The sequence below is a fragment of the Oncorhynchus tshawytscha genome, linkage group LG06 (assembly GCF_018296145.1).
Source record: "Oncorhynchus tshawytscha isolate Ot180627B linkage group LG06, Otsh_v2.0, whole genome shotgun sequence".
Classification (NCBI taxonomy): Eukaryota; Metazoa; Chordata; class Actinopteri; order Salmoniformes; family Salmonidae; genus Oncorhynchus; species Oncorhynchus tshawytscha.
The window spans coordinates 19,684,962-19,700,995 of record NC_056434.1 but is presented as its reverse complement, the minus strand read 5'-3'; the positions used below and the strand labels follow the sequence as shown (position 1 = coordinate 19,700,995).

Below are 16,034 nucleotides of genomic sequence, written 5' to 3'. Positions count from 1 at the left end.
TTACAGGGCAGTGGTATGATGCAAGCAGTGTTCAAATTATACAATGTCTCATGGGGGAGTCCTAAAAATAGAGGGCTGGAGTAATGTGAATATTTTCGATGCTAAAGGGGCTTAGGGTTAAGTACGTTGGGTTAAGGGTTAAGTACATTGATTCCACCTCTATGTTTTGAAGCCTTATGAGGTGTCAAAGGAACACAGCTGCTGGCATTGGTGTGCTCCATGGAATGGAAAACATGCATTTGTCATCACACTTTAGTATGATGTATTATCATCAGATCCAAAGTCACCTGTAGGCCTATACATTAATAATCAGATTTAACATTGTTTATAGTTTGCCTATTTGTATTGTATAAAAAATGAGGTGCACATAAAGTACATGCTCGAATTACAGTACTATCCTAGGCATTATTTGTGTTACTGTATTGTGTGATATATTTTTTTCTGATTGGATGACTGTCTCCTAGAAAGAGAAGAGGAGGGTGGGGGTGCTTTAAGAGACTCGCGCAATAGCACTCATCAAATAGTCGCCCCGACAGGAGAGCGCATGAGCAACACATGCTACCAGCAAGAGCGCACATCATAGAGCACGAAGTTTGACCAACCCTGTCTCTTCTAACAATAACGACGCGTTGTCACCCCTCAAGAACTCAGGTTTGTGAACACTATTAGCATACAGTTTTGAGGAATGATTGTCGTGACATTGTTTCTTATCAGCTTGCTTAAGGCAAGGTTTTGAGGCGCGCGTAAAAGTATTTTACCAGGTCATGTCAGTCTGTGTTTCCGAAGTGACTTTGGAAATACTGTAGTAATGTGGAAATGAATGTTAAGGCACAGGGTTTTAAATGCATTTGCATGTCAATAAGTGTCCATGTTTTGTAAAATAATACTGAACATTTTACAGATAAAAAAAACAACAAAAATGTATCAGTATTTCTAATGGCTTTTAAAGAGGCTTTTAAAGAGGGTTGTAAGCTTTTATTTGTTTTGCTATTATGTGATATATAATACTATAGATTACGCGCCATATAGTCAGCTGTTTCTCTCTACAAAACGAATGCAAAAAAAATCGGTTATGCCGTGTTGCGTCAATCGGTCTCAATAGTCAATGTCGTTCTCAATAGTCAATACAGAATGTGAATTCAACCAAATGCCAAGACACATTAGCTACTCATAGTAGGCCTACCTTTGCCAAAGTGCTGCAATAAACATTTCTGTGAATGCTCTTGACTGGAGGAATATTGGGAATAGCCTACTGTCTTGGCATAATATTATTCAGCAAAACAAAATGTTACTCTCAGTCATTATTATTTATTATAATAATAATGTGCAATTGTTTATACATTGCCTTTGGGGTTATTATGTTTTTTCATTATGGTAAAAGCAGTATGCTTTCTAGGACCTAACAAACTGTATATCATTGTTTTGTGTCAAGGTGAATATAAACATGATTTAATATCACACCAGACTAATGAGCATGGATCATTTTCGAGTTTAAAAAGAGAACACTAGATTCAGGGATCTATTTGGATATTCACAGGTACATTGAACAGACTTCATCGGAATAACAATGTCCAACAATGTCATATTTCTGTAATACATCATGTAACAAGTGTATAACTTGACTGTTAGGGAGCAGTGAGCATGAACAAACAACAACAACAGTCACACTGTTTTCCAACACTGTTAGCCTTGAGTTATTTGAAACCATGCAATTACCTGCAGCTTCCCATATCAGGTGGACCAACATGTCAGGAAATTGTATGACAGTGTGTGTTAGCAACTAGACATTTTTCCAGGTTCCTTTTTTTGTTTCAAGCAAGCCAGAATAGAAAACCTGAATGAAATGAATATTTGTAGATATCTATGGTGCTATAAAGATAATCCACCTCCCAAACAGCTATTAGGTGTGGTTAGACCAATCAAAACCAACAGATTAGAACTGACAATAAGACTACGTGTTTCATTTGAACCTCATTATGTCCAGCTTGATGCTCTCTGCCCAGTTCGTAATTGATGTTAATAGGAAACACTAGCAGCAGTGTTGGGTAAGCTACTCGGAAAATAGTTTACCAAGCTACCAATTACTTCACACTGGAAGAAGTTAAGATATACTACAGCTAAACCTTACTTAACTGAAGTTACTACATCTTTCACTACATCCAAACTTCTTAGTGATAAATTATCTACATCTGAAATGTTATAAACTCCAAATTGCAGAACAGATCACTGGAGTCAGATGTGAATAGAATGTGTCATTTAGCCTATTAAAAACAAAAACTATGTTTCAAATAAGAATTAAGCAGGTCTGATGTCGAAAATGAAAATAAATTATTGCCTAATTCACCCATATTTTATTTTAGCTAAAAAAAGTTGTGTGTAGTTCCAATATTTAGCTACAACGCTACATGGCAAAACAAGTCATTAACTACTGAAAACACTACCTAGATTTGAATCCAAGCTACTGCAACATGTAGTTAAATCTCTAGTTTGACAACATGTAGTTCACTACTCCCCAACACTGATCTAGAAGCTTATGTGTATACTGTATCTTTCATTTTGTCCTCTGTGTGTTATTGGATACAGCATGGCCAGCTGTATCAGGGAAGTGCTATTGGCTATCCCCGCTGTGCATACAGAACGGACATCTATTGCCTCAGTCTGTTGCCGGAGTCCAAGAGCGATTTGAGTTGAGGAAATCTGTACTGGGTGTGAGTGACCTACAGCCTCCAAGTCTTTATCTGAATTGTGTTGCATTGTATTACCATCCTCCTGGGTTATTGTGAAGCTGGTTGACTGTAATGAGTAATCAGAGGCTTCTTTTCTTTAGTCTGATATGGTAATGATGATCTACACCAGTAATCTGAGGAGCGACAAGGAGGAAACCTGTGGGATTAACACTAATAAAGCACTCATGTCCTTGTCAAGTGCTACAGGGTGACTAAACTCCTGCTATTATCCACTCCATAGCACTTATCATCTCGCACTGTTGCTCTCAATGCTTATATATACATAGGAACTGTGTTATAGAGTAAACCTGCCTTACAGTAGCTTGCTAGCTCCTAACATGATGAAAATGTCACACTGTGGTGGGATTCAATTTTGAGCGCCAGTTCAGATGTGGCCACACACTGCGTTTTGAATGTCTAACATGCTTTATTCCCTGGAACAGAAGCTGGCATCTCCCAAAAGGCCGTAGCTGCCAGCAGCTGCACGTACGGTTTCCATCAGCCATATCTGCATCTACAATTATTTCAATGGAAGAGAACAGAGCCGTCGGTCATGGAACTCTAACCTTGATTGGGAAACACAGGGTTTCGATTTCCTGCCGAGATCGCTCTTCAAATATTCATCATCCCTATATTCTGGAGCCATTTGATAATTGACACTGGGACAGGTTTTATGATCTCCTCTCTTCATCTGAGCGTGTGGAACACCATTACAGATAACCCTTTAACCTCTCAAACCGGACCTATTAAACCTGCCTTTGTGTTGTGGCACAATGCCTTCTTGGACTAGAATCTGCTGACAGTTAGGAGATATTCTGTTAAACTCTCCCTTTCTTCTCTAAATGTGTTTGGGCTGCATTTCTTTGAGAAATATTATTCCGAGATTCTTGAGGATTTCCCTAGCCCAGAGATCAGTTTACTGACTCTCTGACTTTACCAACATCCTGTGTTTGGGGACTTCACTTTCTTGCTGAATCCATTCGTTAGTGCTCAATTTATGCCTTCTGTTGTGAATTGGATCTGGACAGTTAGCATGTATTGTATAGCCCAGCTACCAGTTTGACCAGACTATTAACATTTTTAGTCCTCAACTGCCTTTTCACTTAATTTCATTTCAAAGACTTTGTAACTTTGTGGCCAGAGATAAAAAAAGAGGGACGTTCCGGTCCCAGTCTGTCAGCACGTCTTCTTATCACAGACTGAAATGTATTGTATTATATCCTGTCTCAGAGTTGCTCTAACCTTTACCAACCTTTCCTTGGGACATTTTTAGTTTTGACTTTGCGGACTCTGTATTGTTGGTGCCCTGCGGAGCGTGTAATATATGTGTTGATATTCCCTGATCCCCACAGCGGACCAGAACAGAGGAAAGTGCTGTCCTCAGACTTTGGGAGTGCTGACATCTTCATATTCCTGCCCACCCTGCCACACGCTCCCTCCTAGATACCTCTGATTGATGTTCGTCTGCCTGGCCGACTATCGTCCGCTTTCCTTCATGAATACAGACGTGAGTCACAGGGATTAGCATTCCATTCTTCTTCTCTCGCCCCGCCTCCGGCCGCCTCTTCCTCAGTGGTGTCTCAGCTCCAAACACACGTCTGACAGTTCCGCTGACGTGGGGGTTCTGTGATGAGTGGCTGGGGGGCCCGGCAGAGGGCTGACACACTGCCACTTTGGAAAGCCCTCGTCTCACTGAATATTTCATGGTGTGATTTGGGATGTAAATTAAAGATGTATTTCAGGTGGGTTTGACTGGACTGAGTCTTATTCTCTGTGACTGCTGAGTGGCTCTTCTAAGGCTGCCCTTCACCCTGGCGGTCTCGTAGGGACGCAGGGTTGGAGGGACGCAGTAGGGAAGCAGGGTTGGAGTGACGCAGTTCTGCTTTTTCACAGGGAAATTGAGATGAATAGAAACTCAGAATGGATGAAGTGAGAGAAAGAAAGAATTTGAGTAGTGTGTGTGTGTGTGTGTGTGTGTGTGTGTGTGTGTGTGTGTGTGTGTGTGTGTGTGTGTGTGTGTGTGTGTGTGTGTGTGTGTGTGTGTGTGTGTGTGTGTGTGTGTGTGTGTGTGTGTGTGTGTGTGTGTGTGTGTGTGTGCCAATGAGAGACTTCTAAATTTGTAATGCCTGCATCCCACCCTCTGAGAGGTGGCTGTTTTCTTTGCCAGCATGGAGTAACCTCAAAGAGTGTAATATTACTTCATCAGCAGCATGGGCTCTTTATGGAAGGCCACAGGCTCCCTGCGGTGCGACACACACTGACGGCTCAGACAATCAGTAATATTACACAAGCATCCTGGAGTGGAAGCAGCCGCTCTGAACTAGATTATCTCCCCCGCTGGGTTGTAGTGTGTTGCTGTCCTCTCTCACCAGATGACCCTGAGTCTAGCACAACACCATCCCAGCACGGGATATGTTCATGTTCTAATACATTTGTCTCATAACTGATCCAAACACTAATTGGAATTGGAATTGGAATTGACTGATCATGTTTATGCTTCGAGTAGTCTGCATGATGCATCTGTGGGATAACAGAGTGGCCTTTGTAAAAGGAAAACGCTTGGCCATTGTGCTCCTGTCTAGAACAGATTTGTCCTCCTCTCTCTGCCTGGGCTGTATCACGGTGAGGAATGTCTTCCAGGGAACCCACAGACAATTTATAACCTCCAAAGGCCACCGTTTCCTCACTAGAATAGCCTGAATGGCTTATACTTCAAAATTATGAGGGTGAATGGGAGAAAAGTGCATTTATATATGTGAGTCGACATGTCTGGAGAATGTATGAATATACAATTCATCTCGCTGTCTTTTTATTCGCTGCGTTGTTTTAAAAGGTCAGCAGTCTCAAGTGCTCCACCCCTTTGCCCCCTGCTCGCCCCACTCGCCCTGGCACCAACACAAGCACACTCACTAAAAGAAGACTGTGCTTCTCTTCTCACTAAAGTGGCAGGCCGACTAGAAGGGGATGGCAGAGGGCTAAACAGGCACTTCAAGATGGAACAGCTGTATGTTTAATTGCTCAACTTGATCTCTACAGTAGTGTTTGAATAGCGGCAAGCATCATTAACTACAGTGAGGTTCAGAGACCAGGGCCTGGCCTGAGACTGAGAGGAATGCTTACTGTAAAGGGAGATGCCAATTTGCCCATTTGTCTTTGGTTGTCTCTAAAAATACCTCATAAACAGAGGTGGGTGAGCGTATAGTGTTTTTATATAGACTGCCGCTAACGAGCTGAGAGGCTTGGATGCGGTTGGAATTTGGTTGGTTTGTTGTTGTTGGGAGCCCAAGGTGACCTGGTGAGATACTCCTCATTATAAACTGGGTAGTTTGAGCCCTGAATGCTGATTGGCTGAAAGTTGTGGTATATAAGACCGAATACCACGGGTATGAAATAAAATGAATTACGTTGGTAACCAGTTTATAATAGCAATAAGGCACCTCGGAGGTATGTGGTATATGGCCAATATACCACAGCTAAGGGCTGTATCCAGGCACTCCAATTTGCATTGTGCATAAGAACAGCCCTTAGCCGTGGTATATTGGCCATATACCACACCTCCTTGGGCCTTATTGCTTAATTAGTCCCCTCTTGCTGGGATGAATGGTAGAGGACAAACACTGGTATATCTATCTATACACGGCTAAAATCAAAGAAGCACATCAATAAGGGCCATGATGGATGGCATCAATATGATTTCCTATGGACCATACTGTGTTGCCTCTTCTGTATTTCCTCAGCTTATGTTTTTCCTACAAATAACATAGTTTTTTTAGGGGCTGGAAATAACCTGAGTTTTGTTGACAGGCTTCTCTCCTTTCCAATTCATCTTTATAAACACAACATTGGAAAGGGTTCATTCAATTCTCTGCAGTCCTGTGAGACTGGAGGACATTTAGATCTTTAGAGGAGGGGGTTGCTTCTCTCTCTCTCTTGGCTGTAGTTAGGTGCTGCAGTTAGAGGGGGGTTGATGATACAATAATGGTGTTGGACCTAATGAAAAGATATTGCCCTGCCATGTTAATGCAGGTTGTGTGTGTGTGTTTGTGTGTGCATGTGTGTATACACTAGAAGAGCAGGGAAAGGGTAGAGCAGAGCCCAGTAAGGTAACTAAATGTCATTTAGCTATTTCTTCATTTACTCTGATGAGCTCTGTCACCACCGGTGTGACCAATGGCCCTGTGTAGGCTGACCCGGAGTGTGTGTGTGTTAAGATGCTGGTGTTCTATGAAGAGTGATAAGGCAGGTCTCCCCTCTGCACCTCTCAGAGGACTCGTTCCAGCAGCAGAGCTGAGAGGAAGTGTCCTCATGGAGTAATGGAGTGGGCGAGCGAGCCTGATGGATCGTGATGGTTGGAGGGAGGACTAACGAGGAGGAAAATAAGCTGAACAATCTCCCCTCGCCCCTTCCCTACCTCCCTTCCCACTGACTGAGTGACTGTACACACACACAAATGCAGGCAGGCAGGCTGGCAGAGACGTGTGCGTGCATTCGCACACACACACACACACACACACACACACACACACACACACACACACACACACACACACACACACACACACACACACACACACACACACACACACACACACACACACACACACACACACACACACACACACACACACACACACACACACACACACACACTGATAGCCACTGAATAATGCTTTCCCTTGACTCCTCAGAGAGAGAGAGAGGGAGTGTCTATCTTTGTGTTATCCGCTATCTAGCACACTGTCAAGGTCAGTTGTAACGAGTTTTGGACAAAGCAACGAGTTATCAGAAATGTACAAATGGATAGTGTGTAAGGTTTCTCTAAACAGTTTTGCAAAATTGCCACATTTTTCCTTGCAAACTTTAATTTCTAAGTAAAATCAATAGTTTGTTTTCCTACTGTAGTGTAAAAGGAAAGAGACCTTTGAGAACACACCTATGATTGGATGATTGAATCCATAGCCATTGTTGGTGTGGAGTTGAGTCTGTGCTCAATGGGACATGTGACAGGTGATTAGTAAAATGTTTGTCTCAGGGTGAATATGATCCTATTGAATGGTAGTCGGTTTCATAGGTACTCTGTCTCTGTCACACACAGAGAGCCACAGGCAGAAGCAAGGAGCCACAGACTCAGCAGGGAGGGAGGTGTGTTTCCTGTTTCTTTGTCATTCCCCAAAGAGGGACATTCTCTGCCAGGAGTCTGTTTCTGCTGCTTACTTTCCCTCTCTACATCCCTACCTCCTTTTTCTATTTCTGGTCTTCCTACCATCCAAGTGGCAAAGGAAATAATTGAGATGCCTGTGTGTGTGCGTGTGTGTGTGCGTGCGTGTGTGTCCATGTGTGCATGCAAGCTTGTTGTGTGTGTCCACAAGGGTTGTGAGCCAGTGTTAACTGTCTTTTGATGATAAATAAAATTGATGCAGGCCAATTGTCTTGGAGAAGAAAAAGAATCCCATTGTGAAGAATGCTTTTTAGCCTATTAATTGATGGAAATACCAGTCTATGTGAATACATTTGACTGGCTATGCTTATCTGTCTATAGGTAATTTGCATAATTTTGTAGCATTAAATTGGCGCTTGTGTATTTTTGTTAGTCATTATGTCTTATTTTTCACACATGCACAGCATACAGATACATAACCTAGTTTTCTGCTACAGCTCCCGTTGCTGCTGGAGTGAAACATACTTTTAGAAGACCAATCAATGAGCAACAATTCTAAATGCAAAATATATCTTTTTTTATGGCTACGATTAAAAGAGCTACTAAAAGAGCTAGAAATTGAAGTGCGATTCCCATTCACTGTTCAAGTGCATAGACAATGGTACACAGGCTTCAGTGTGTCACGGGACAACCTGCAATGAGCTGGAGACAGCATGCAATTTGAAAACATTTACTTAATTGTTTGAAACGTGAACGTTTTACTACATATGAGGTATGTCTTTCCTTGCTTCAAAGTAGCCAGGCCAAAATCACACCATAGAAATGCGGAGGCAATCATTTTATAAAGTCTTCCATTGAAACCAGTAGCCTATTCTCTCATGTTCTATTGTTTTTCAAATCAAATTTATTTCATTTTCTATTAGCCAAAGTGTAACGATGTGCGCTAAAGAGTCGGGAAGCAAGTTCAGGGAGTGAGTGATTTAATCAATAAACACAACATAATACAAAATAAGAAACAATGCACAGACATGAAACTGAAACAGAAACAATGCACAGACATGAAACTGAAACAGAAACAATGCACAGACATGAAACTGAAACAGAAACAATGCACAGACATGAAACTGAAACAGAAACAATGACACATGGGGAAGGAAACCAAAACAATGGGACAGACATGAAACTTATAACAGAAACAATGCACAGACTTATAGGGAAACTGAAACCAAAGGGAAACAATGGAAGGAGACATGGGAACTTATAGGGAAGGAACCAAAGGGAGAGACAATAGGACAGACATGAAACTGAAACAAAGAAACAATGCACAGACTTATAGGAAACTGGAAACAAAGAAACAATGGACAGACATGGGAAAGGAACTGCAGAAACAATGCACAGACATGAAGACTTATAGGGAAGGAACAGAAACAATGCAAAGGGAGACATATGGAAGGAACCAAAGGAAACAATGCATAGAAGGAACAAAGGGAAACTTATAGAAAACCAAAGGAGAGACAGAAAACAAAGCACAGACTTATATGGAAGGAAACTGAAAACAAAACAATGGAGAGACTTATAGGGAAGGAACCAAAGGAGAGACTTATAGAAAACAAAGGGACAGACATGGGAAGGAACTGAAGGGAGAGACTTATATGGAAGGAACCAAAGGGAGAGACTTATAACTGAAAGGAAACAATGGACAGACTTATAGGGAAAACTGAAGGAACCAAAGGAGAACTTATATGGAAGGAACCAAAGGGAAACTTATAGAAGGAACAGGAAACAATGGGAGAACCAAAGGGACTTATAGGGGAAGGAACCAAAGGGAGAGACTTATATGGAAGGAACCAAAGGGAGAGACTTATAGGGAAGGAACCAAAGGGAGAGACTTATAGGGAAGGAACCAAAGGGAGAGACTTATAGGGAAGGAACCAAAGGGAGAGACTTATATGGAAGGAACCAAAGGGAGACTAATAGGGAACCAAAGGAACCAAAGGGAGGACTTATAGGGAAGGAACCAAAGGGAGAGACTTATAGGGAAGGAACCAAAGGAACCAAAGGAACCAAAGGGAGTGACTTATAGGGAAGGAACCAAAGGGAGAGACTTATAGGGAAGGAACCAAAGGGAGTGAACTTATTATAGGGAAGGAACCAAAGGGAGAGACTTATAGGGAAGGAACCAAAGGGAGAGACTTATAGGGAAGGAACCAAAGGGAGTGACTTATAGGGAAGGAACCAAAGGGAGAGACTTATAGGGAAGGAACCAAAGGGAGAGACTTATAGGGAAGGAACCAAAGGGAGTGAAGACTTATAGGGAAGGAACCAAAGGGAGTGACTTATAGGGAAGGAACCAAAGGGAGAGACTTATAGGGAGGGAACCAAAGGGAGTGACTTATAGGGAGGGAACCAAAGGGAGTGACTTATAGGGAAGGAACCAAAGGGAGTGACTTATAGGGAAGGAACCAAAGGGAGTGACTTATAGGGAAGGAACCAAAGGGAGAGACTTATAGGGAAGGAACCAAAGGGAGTGACTTATATGGAAGGAACCAAAGGGAGTGACTTATAGGGAAGGAACCAAAGGGAGTGACTTATATGGAAGGAACCAAAGGGAGTGACTTATATGGAAGGAACCAAAGGGAGTGACTTATAGGGAAGGAACCAAAGGGAGTGACTTATAGGGAAGGAACCAAAGGGAGAGACTTATATGGAAGGAACCAAAGGGAGTGACTTATAGGGAAGGAACCAAAGGGAGAGACTTATAGGGAAGGAACCAAAGGGAGAGACTTATAGGGAAGGAACCAAAGGGAGTGACTTATAGGGAAGGAACCAAAGGGAGTGACTTATAGGAAGGAACCAAAGGGAGAGACTTATAGGGAAGGAACCAAAGGGAGGAAGAACTTTATAGGGAAGGAACCAAAGGGAGTGACTTATAGGGAAGGAACCAAAGGGAGAGACTTATAGGGAAGGAACCAAAGGGAGTGACTTATAGGGAAGGAACCAAAGGGAGACTTATAGGGAAGGAACCAAAGGGAGTGAAGGAACCAAAGGAGAGACTATAGGGAAGGAACCAAAGGGAGAGACTTATAGGGAAGGAACCAAAGGGAGAGACTTATAGGAGGAACCAAAGGGAGAGACTTATAGGGAAGGAACCAAAGGGAGTGACTTATATATAGGGAAGGAACCAAAGGGAGAGACTTATAGGGAAGGAACCAAAGGGAGTGACAAAGGGAGTATATAGGGAAGGAACCAAAGGGAGTGACTTATATATAGGGAAGGAACCAAAGGGAGAGACTTATAGGGAAGGAACCAAAGGGAGTGACTTATAGGGAAGGAACCAAAGGGAGAGACTTATAGGGAAGGAACCAAAGGGAGAGTGACATTATAGGGAAGGAACCAAAGGGGGAGGAACCAAAGGGAGTGACTTATAGGGAAGGAACCAAAGGGAGTGACTTATAGGGAAGGAACCAAAGGGAGAGACTTATAGGGAAGGAACCAAAGGGAGAGACTTATAGGGGGAAGGAACCAAAGGGAGAGACTTATAGGGAAGGAACCAAAGGGAGACTTATAGGGAAGGAACCAAAGGGAGAGACTTATAGGGAAGGAACCAAAGGGAGTGACTTATAGGGAAGGAACCAAAGGGAGAGACTTATAGGGAAGGAACCAAAGGGAGAGACTTATAGGGAAGGAACCAAAGGGAGTGACTTATAGGGAAGGAACCAAAGGGAGAGACTTATAGGGAAGGAACCAAAGGGAGAGACTTATAGGGAAGGAACCAAAGGGAGAGACTTATAGGGAAGGAACCAAAGGAACCAAAGGGAGAGACTTATAGGGAAGGAACCAAAGGGAGAGACTTATAGGGAAGGAACCAAAGGGAGAGACTTATAGGGAAGGAACCAAAGGGAGAGACTTATAGGGAAGGAACCAAAGGGAGAGACAAAGGGAGTACTATAGGGAAGGAACCAAAGGGAGTGACTTATAGGGAAGGAACCAAAGGGAGTGACATATATAGGAAGGAACCAAAGGGAGTGACTTATAGGGAAGGAACCAAAGGGAGAGACTTATAGGGAAGGAACCAAAGGGAGAGACTTATAGGGAAGGAACCAAAGGGAGAGACTTATAGGGAAGGAACCAAAGGGAGAGACTTATAGGGAAGGAACCAAAGGGAGGAAAGGAACCAAAGGGAGAGACTTATAGGGAAGGAACCAAAGGGAGTGACTTATAGGGAAGGAACCAAAGGGAGAGACTTATAGGGAAGGAACCAAAGGGAGTGACTTATAGGGAAGGAACCAAAGGGAGAGACTTATAGGAAGGAACCCAAAGGGAGAGACTTATAGGGAGGAACCAAAGGGAGAGACTTATAGGGAAGGAACCAAAGGGAGTGACTTATAGGGAAGGAACCAAAGGGAGTGACTTATAGGGAAGGAACCAAAGGGAGTGACTTATAGGGAAGGAACCAAAGGGAGAGACTTATAGGGAAGGAACCAAAGGGAGAGACTTATAGGGAAGGAACCAAAGGGAGTGACTTATAGGGAAGGAACCAAAGGGAGAGACTTATAGGGAAGGAACCAAAGGGAGTGACTTATAGGGAAGGAACCAAAGGGAGTGACTTATAGGGAAGGAACCAAAGGGAGTGACTTATAGGGAAGGAACCAAAGGGAGAGACTTATAGGGAAGGAACCAAAGGGAGTGATTTATAGGGAAGGAACCAAAGGGAGAAGGAACCAAAGGGAGAGACTTATAGGGAAGGAACCAAAGGGAGTGACTTATAGGGAAGGAACCAAAGGGAGTGACTTATAGGGAAGGAACCAAAGGGAGTGACAAAGGGAGTGACTATAGGGAAGGAACCAAAGGGAGAGACTTATAGGGAAGGAACCAAAGGGAGGACAAAGGGAGAGACTATATAGGGAAGGAACCAAAGGGAGAGACTTATAGGGAAGGAACCAAAGGGAGACTTGACAAAGGGAGAGACTTATAGGGAAGGAACCAAAGGGAGTGACTTATAGAACCAAGGAATAGGGAAGGAACCAAAGGAAGGAACAAAGGAGTATAGGGAAGGAACCAAAGGGAGTGACTTATAGGGAAGGAACCAAAGGGAGTGACATATATAGGGAAGGAACCAAAGGGAGTGACATATATAGGGAAGGAACCAAAGGGAGTGACTCATAGGGAAGGAACCAAAGGGAGTGACATATATAGGGAAGGAACCAAAGGGAGAGACTTATAGGGAAGGAACCAAAGGGAGAGACTTATAGGGAAGGAACCAAAGGGAGTGACATATATAGGGAAGGAACCAAAGGGAGTGACATATATAGGGAGGGAACCAAAGGGAGTGACATATATAGGGAAGGAACCAAAGGGAGAGACACATGGGGAAGGAACCAAAGAGAGAGACTTATAGGGAAGGAACCAAAGGGAGTGACATATATAGGGAAGGAACCAAAGGGAGTGACTTATAGGGAAGGAACCAAAGGGAGAACTTATAGGGAAGGAACCAAAGGAGAGACTTATAGGGAAGGAACCAAAGGGAGAGACATATAGGGAAGGAACCAAAGGAGAGACTTATAGGGAAGGAACCAAAGGGAGTGACATATATAGGGAAGGAACCAAAGGGAGTGACATATAGGGAAGGAACCAAAGGGAGACTGACAAAGGAGAGACTATAGGGAAGGAACCAAAGGGAGAGACAAAGGGATATAGGGAAGGAACCAAAGGGAGAGACATTATAGGGAAGGAACCAAAGGGAGAGACATTATAGGGAAGGAACCAAAGGGAGAGACATTATAGGGAAGGAACCAAAGGAGGGAAGACATATATAGGGGAAGGAACCAAAGGGAGAGACATATAGGGAAGGAACCAAAGGGAGTGACATATATAGGGAAGGAACCAAAGGGAGGGAGGAACAAAGGGAGTGACTATAGGGAAGGAACCAAAGGGAGTGACAAAGGGAGTGATATAGGGAAGGAACCAAAGGGAGAGACATTATAGGGAAGGAACCAAAGGGAGTGACATATAGGGAAGGAACCAAAGGGAGAGACAAATATAGGGAAGGAACCAAAGGGAGTGACTTATAGGAAGAAGGAACCAAAGGGAGAGACATATAGGGAAGGAACCAAAGGGAGAGACATATATAGGGAAGGAACCAAAGGGAGAGACTTATATATATAGGGGAAGGAACCAAAGGGAGTGACTTATATAGGGAAGGAACCAAAGGGAGAGACATATATAGGGGAACCAAAGGAACCAAAGGGAGAGACATATAGGGAAGGAACCAAAGGGAGAGACATATATAGGGAAGGAACCAAAGGGAGTGACATATAGGGAAGGAACCAAAGGGAGACATATATAGGAAGGAACCAAAGGGAGTGACATATAGGGAAGGAACCAAAGGGAGAGACTTATAGGGAAGGAACCAAAGGGAGAGACAAAGGGAGTATATAGGGAAGGAACCAAAGGGAGAGACATATATAGGGAAGGAACCAAAGGGAGTGACTTAAGGGAAGGAACCAAAGGGAGTGACTTATAGGGAAGGAACCAAAGGGAGTGACTTATAGGGAAGGAACCAAAGGGAGTGACATATATAGGGAAGGAACCAAAGGGAGAGACTTATAGGGAAGGAACTTATAGGGAAGGAACAAAGGGAGACACTTATAGGGAAGGAACCAAAGGGAGAGACTATAGGGAAGGAACCAAAGGGAGTGACATATATAGGGAAGGAACCAAAGGGAGTGACATATATATAGGAAGGAACCAAAGGGAGAGACATATATAGGGAAGGAACCAAAGGGAGAGACTTATAGGGAAGGAACCAAAGGGAGTGACATATAGGGAAGGAACCAAAGGGAGAGACTTATAGGGAAGGAACCAAAGGGAGACTTATAGACATATATAGGGAAGGAACCAAAGGGAGTGACATATATAGGGAAGGAACCAAAGGGAGTGACATATATAGGGAAGGAACCAAAGGGAGCATATATAGGGAAGGAACCAAAGGGAGAGACATATATAGGGAAGGAACCAAAGGGAGAGACATATAAGGAACCAAAGGAGAGACTATAGGGAAGGAACCAAAGGGAGAGACATATAGGGAAGGAACCAAAGGGAGTGACATATATAGGGAAGGAACCAAAGGGAGAGACATATATAGGGAAGGAACCAAAGGGAGTGACATATATAGGAAGGAACCAAAGGGAGTGACATATATAGGGAAGGAACCAAAGGGAGAGACATATATAGGGAAGGAACCAAAGGGAGAGACATATATAGGGAAGGAACCAAAGGGAGAGACATATATAGGGAAGGAACCAAAGGGAGTGACATATATAGGGAAGGAACCAAAGGGAGAGACATATATAGGGAAGGAACCAAAGGGAGTGACATATATAGGGAAGGAACCAAAGGGAGAGACATATATAGGGAAGGAACCAAAAGGAGTGACATATATAGGGAAGGAACCAAAGGGACATATATAGGGAGACATATATAGGGGAGGGAACCAAAGGGAGAGAGGGAAGGGAGTGACATATATAGGGAAGGAACCAAAGGGAGAGACATATATAGGGAAGGAACCAAAGGGAGTGACATTTATAGGGAAGGAACCAAAGGGAGAGACATATATAGGGAAGGAACCAAAGGGAGTGACATATATAGGGAAGGAACCAAAGGGAGTGACATATATAGGGAAGGAACCAAAGGGAGTGACATATATAGGGAAGGAACCAAAGGGAGTGACATATATATGGAAGGAACCAAAGGGAGTGACATATATAGGGAAGCAGCAGTATATGTGATGAGTCAAAAGAGTTCTAAAGGGGGTAGAAGCTGTTCAGGGTCTTGGGGGACGAAGCTGTTCAGGGTCTTGGGGGTAGAAGCTGTTCAGGGTCTTGGGCGTAGAAGCTGTTCAGGGTCCTGGGGGTAGAAGCTGTTCAGGGTCTTTGGGGAAGAAGCTGTTCAGGGTCTTGGGGAAGAAGCTGTTCAGGGTCTTGGGGAAGAAGCTGTTCAGGGTCTTGGGGGAAGTAGCTGTTCAGGGTCTTGGGGAAGAAGCTGTTCAGGGTCTTGGGGATAGAAGCTGTTCAGGGTCTTGGGGGAAGAAGCTGTTCAGGGTCTTGGGGGTAGAAGCTGTTCAGGGTCTTGGGGGTAGAAGCTGTTCAGGG

The 16,034-nt window shown here is 43.5% G+C and overlaps 1 protein-coding gene and 1 pseudogene across 1 annotated transcript in view; both read left to right on the top strand.

Annotated features, from left to right (window-relative positions):
• LOC112253277 overlaps nt 1-4,169 on the top strand; it is a 52,726-nt pseudogene extending 48,557 nt beyond the window's left edge.
• LOC112223281 (cortexin-1-like) overlaps nt 483-16,034 on the top strand; it is a 33,421-nt gene continuing 17,869 nt past the window's right edge. Inside the window, exon 1 of the mRNA XM_042323057.1 lies at nt 483-651. The gene's annotated coding sequence lies outside the window, so the exon portion shown is untranslated. The remainder of the gene's footprint in view (nt 652-16,034) is intronic.